At 48.7% G+C, this 4377-nt stretch overlaps 8 non-coding genes across 8 annotated transcripts; all 8 read right to left on the reverse strand.

The window, feature by feature from the left end:
- Positions 1 to 29: 29 nt before the first annotated feature.
- On the reverse strand, positions 30 to 148 carry LOC123176598 (5S ribosomal RNA). The gene has a single exon (XR_006488589.1). It is a non-coding gene; the product is annotated as a 5S ribosomal RNA (ribosomal RNA).
- Positions 149 to 515: 367 nt separating this feature from the next.
- On the reverse strand, positions 516 to 634 carry LOC123176599 (5S ribosomal RNA). Its single transcript, XR_006488590.1, has one exon. It is a non-coding gene; the product is annotated as a 5S ribosomal RNA (ribosomal RNA).
- Positions 635 to 1001: 367 nt separating this feature from the next.
- Positions 1002 to 1120, reverse strand: LOC123176603 (5S ribosomal RNA). The gene has a single exon (XR_006488593.1). It is a non-coding gene; the product is annotated as a 5S ribosomal RNA (ribosomal RNA).
- A 367-nt stretch (positions 1121 to 1487) lies between these two features.
- LOC123176606 (5S ribosomal RNA) lies at positions 1488 to 1606 on the reverse strand. The gene has a single exon (XR_006488596.1). It is a non-coding gene; the product is annotated as a 5S ribosomal RNA (ribosomal RNA).
- A 367-nt stretch (positions 1607 to 1973) lies between these two features.
- LOC123176604 (5S ribosomal RNA) lies at positions 1974 to 2092 on the reverse strand. Its single transcript, XR_006488594.1, has one exon. It is a non-coding gene; the product is annotated as a 5S ribosomal RNA (ribosomal RNA).
- Positions 2093 to 2839: 747 nt separating this feature from the next.
- LOC123176605 (5S ribosomal RNA) lies at positions 2840 to 2958 on the reverse strand. Its single transcript, XR_006488595.1, has one exon. It is a non-coding gene; the product is annotated as a 5S ribosomal RNA (ribosomal RNA).
- Positions 2959 to 3325: 367 nt separating this feature from the next.
- Positions 3326 to 3444, reverse strand: LOC123176600 (5S ribosomal RNA). Its single transcript, XR_006488591.1, has one exon. It is a non-coding gene; the product is annotated as a 5S ribosomal RNA (ribosomal RNA).
- Positions 3445 to 3811: 367 nt separating this feature from the next.
- Positions 3812 to 3930, reverse strand: LOC123176602 (5S ribosomal RNA). The gene has a single exon (XR_006488592.1). It is a non-coding gene; the product is annotated as a 5S ribosomal RNA (ribosomal RNA).
- Positions 3931 to 4377: the final 447 nt, after the last annotated feature.

Consider the following 4377-nt stretch of genomic DNA (forward strand, 5'->3'; position numbering starts at 1 on the left):
GTCACAAGGCGCAAAAAATAATTATAAAAGGAATGCAACACGAGGACTTCCCAGGAGGTCACCCATCCTAGTACTACTCTCGCCCAAGCACGCTTAACTTCGGAGTTCTGATGGGATCCGGTGCTTTAGTGCTGGTATGATCGCATCCGACATGTTTCCCCGTCTTCGTCCCTTATGCTTGCCACTCCCAGGTCCGCTCCAAAGACGATTCTACATTCTCACTACCATTACAACCGTTCCCTAACAATGGATAATGTCCTATACTACTTACTCTCCCGCTCAATCACGGAGACGAGTTTTCCACGGTTTCCACCCCTCCCTCCATACCGCAGCAACACGAGTTTTTTCCACCCCTTTCAGAACGCGCTCTTCGCGCCACAAAGCCGCCCCAAGACGCGCGAGCAATGAGCATCGAGCTTAAACTTATCGCAAACGTCAAACATAATATAACGGGATTAATATATATCGCGCACGTGCGACATGTTTGTCACAAGGCGCAAAAAATAATTATAAAAGGAATGCAACACGAGGACTTCCCAGGAGGTCACCCATCCTAGTACTACTCTCACCCAAGCACGCTTAACTTCGGAGTTCTGATGGGATCCGGTGCTTTAGTGCTGGTATGATCGCATCCGACATGTTTCCCCGTCTTCGTCCCTTATGCTTGCCACTCCCATGTCCGCTCCAAAGACGATTCTACATTCTCACTACCATTACAACCGTTCCCTAACAATGGATAATGTCCTATACTACTTACTCTCCCGCTCAATCACGGAGACGAGTTTTCCACGGTTTCTACCCCTCCGTCCATACCGCAGCAACACGAGTTTTTTCCACCCCTTTCAGAACGCACTCTTCACGCCACAAAGCCGCCCCAAGACGCGCGAGCAATGAGCATCGAGCTTAAACATATCGCAAACGTCAAACATAATATAACGGGATTAATATATATCGCGCACGTGCGACATGTTTCTCACAAGGCGCAAAAAATAATTATAAAAGGAATGCAACACGAGGACTTCCCAGGAGGTCACCCATCCTAGTACTACTCTCGCCCAAGCACGCTTAACTTCGGAGTTCTGATGGGATCCGGTGCTTTAGTGCTGGTATGATCGCATCCGACATGTTTCCCCGTCTTCGTCCCTTATGCTTGCCACTCCCAGGTCCGCTCCAAAGACGATTCTACATTCTTACTACCATTACAACCGTTCCCTAACAATGGATAATGTCCTATACTACTTACTCTCCCGCTCAATCACGGAGACGAGTTTTCCACGGTTTCCACCCCTCCCTCCATACCGCAGCAACACGAGTTTTTTCCACCCCTTTCAGAACGCGCTCTTCGCGCCACAAAGCCGCCCCAAGACGCGCGAGCAATGAGCATCGAGCTTAAACATATCGCAAACGTCAAACATAATATAACGGGATTAATATATATCGCGCACGTGCGACATGTTTCTCACAAGGCGCAAAAAATAATTATAAAAGGAATGCAACACGAGGACTTCCCAGGAGGTCACCCATCCTAGTACTACTCTCGCCCAAGCACGCTTAACTTCGGAGTTCTGATGGGATCCGGTGCTTTAGTGCTGGTATGATCACATCCGACATGTTTTCCCGTCTTCGTCCCTTATGCTTGCCACTCCCAGGTCCGCTTCAAAGACGATTCTACATTCTCACTACCATTACAACCGTTCCCTAACAATGGATAATGTCCTATACTACTTACTCTCCCGCTCAATCACGGAGACGAGTTTTCCACGGTTTCCACCCCTCCCTCCATACCGCAGCAACACGAGTTTTTTCCACCCCTTTCAGAACGCGCTTTTCGCGCCACAAAGCCGCCCCAAGACGCGCGAGCAATGAGCATCGAGCTTAAACATATCGCAAACGTCAAACATAATATAACGGGATTAATATATATCGCGCACGTGCGACATGTTTCTCACAAGGCGCAAAAAATAATTATAAAAGGAATGCAACACGAGGACTTCCCAGGAGGTCACCCATCCTAGTACTACTCTCGCCCAAGCACGCTTAACTTCGGAGTTCTGATGGGATCCGGTGCTTTAGTGCTGGTATGATCGCATCCGACATGTTTCCCCGTCTTCGTCCCTTATGCTTGCCACTCCCAGGTCCGCTTCAAAGACGATTCTACATTCTCACTACCATTACAACCGTTCCCTAACAATGGATAATGTCCTATACTACTTACTCTCCCGCTCAATCACCGAGACGAGTTTTCCACGGTTTCCACCCCTCCCTCCATACCGCAACAACACGAGTTTTTTCCACCCCTTTCAGAACGCGCTCTTCGCGCCACAAAGCCGCCCCAAGACGCGCGAGCAATGAGCATCGAGCTTAAACATATCGCAAACGTCAAACATAATATAACGGGATTAATATATATCGCACGCTTAACTTCGGAGTTCTGATGGGATCCGGTGCTTTAGTGCTGGTATGATCGCATCCGACATGTTTCCCCGTCTTCGTCCCTTATGCTTGCCACTCCCAGGTCCGCTTCAAAGACGATTCTACATTCTCACTACCATTACAACCGTTCCCTAACAATGGATAATGTCCTATACTACTTACTCTCCCGCTCAATCACGGAGACGAGTTTTCCACGGTTTCCACCCCTCCCTCCATACCGCAACAACACGAGTTTTTTCCACCCCTTTCAGAACGCGCTCTTCGCGCCACAAAGCCGCCCCAAGACGCGCGAGCAATGAGCATCGAGCTTAAACATATCGCAAACGTCAAACATAATATAACGGGATTAATATATATCGCGCACGTGCGACATGTTTGTCACAAGGCGCAAAAAATAATTATAAAAGGAATGCAACACGAGGACTTCCCAGGAGGTCACCCATCCTAGTACTACTCTCGCCCAAGCACGCTTAACTTCGGAGTTCTGATGGGATCCGGTGCTTTAGTGCTGGTATGATCGCATACAACATGTTTCCCCGTCTTCGTCCCTTATGCTTGCCACTCCCAGGTCCGCTCCAAAGACGATTCTACATTCTCACTACCATTACAACCGTTCCCTAACAATGGATAATGTCCTATACTACTTACTCTCCCGCTCAATCACGGAGACGAGTTTTCCACGGTTTCCACCCCTCCCTCCATACCGCAGCAACACGAGTTTTTTCCACCCCTTTCAGAACGCGCTCTTCGCGCCACAAAGCCGCCCCAAGACGCGCGAGCAATGAGCATCGAGCTTAAACATATCGCAAACGTCAAACATAATATAACGGGATTAATATATATCGCGCACGTGCGACATGTTTGTCACAAGGCGCAAAAAATAATTATAAAAGGAATGCAACACGAGTACTTCCCAGGAGGTCACCCATCCTAGTACTACTCTCGCCCAAGCACGCTTAACTTTGGAGTTCTGATGGGATCCGGTGCTTTAGTGCTGGTATAATCGCATCCGACATGTTTCCCCGTCTTCGTCCCTTATGCTTGCCACTCCCAGGTCCGCTCCAAAGATGATTCTACATTCTCACTACCATTACAACCGTTCCCTAACAATGGATAATGTCCTATACTACTTACTCTCCCGCTCAATCACGGAGACGAGTTTTCCACGGTTTCCACCCCTCCCTCCATACCGCAGCAACACGAGTTTTTTCCACCCCTTTCAGAACGCGCTCTTCGCGCCACAAAGCCGCCCCAAGACGCGCGAGCAATGAGCATCGAGCTTAAACATATCGCAAACGTCAAACATAATATAACGGGATTAATATATATCGCGCACGTGCGACATGTTTCTCACAAGGCGCAAAAAATAATTATAAAAGGAATGCAACACGGGGACTTCCCAGGAGGTCACCCATCCTAGTACTACTCTCGCCCAAGCACGCTTAACTTCGGAGTTTTGATGGGATCCAGTGCTTTAGTGCTGGTATGATCGCATCCGACATGTTTCCCCGTCTTCGTCCCTTATGCTTGCCACTCCCAGGTCCGCTCCAAAGACGATTCTACATTCTCACTACCATTACAACCGTTCCCTAACAATGGATAATGTCCTATACTACTTACTCTCCCGCTCAATCACGGAGACGAGTTTTCCACGGTTTCCACCCCTCCCTCCATACCGCAGCAACACGAGTTTTTTCCACCCCTTTCAGAACGCGCTCTTCGCGCCACAAAGCCGCCCCAAGACGCGCGAGCAATGAGCATCGAGCTTAAACTTATCGCAAACGTCAAACATAATATAACGGGATTAATATATATCGCGCACGTGCGACATGTTTCTCACAAGGCGCAAAAAATAATTATAAAAGGAATGCAACACGAGGACTTCCCAGGAGGTCACCCATCCTAGTACTACTCTCGCCCAAGCACGCTTAACTTCGGAGTTCT

Source organism: Triticum aestivum, unplaced genomic scaffold, assembly GCF_018294505.1.
Source record: "Triticum aestivum cultivar Chinese Spring unplaced genomic scaffold, IWGSC CS RefSeq v2.1 scaffold96769, whole genome shotgun sequence".
Classification (NCBI taxonomy): Eukaryota; Viridiplantae; Streptophyta; class Magnoliopsida; order Poales; family Poaceae; genus Triticum; species Triticum aestivum.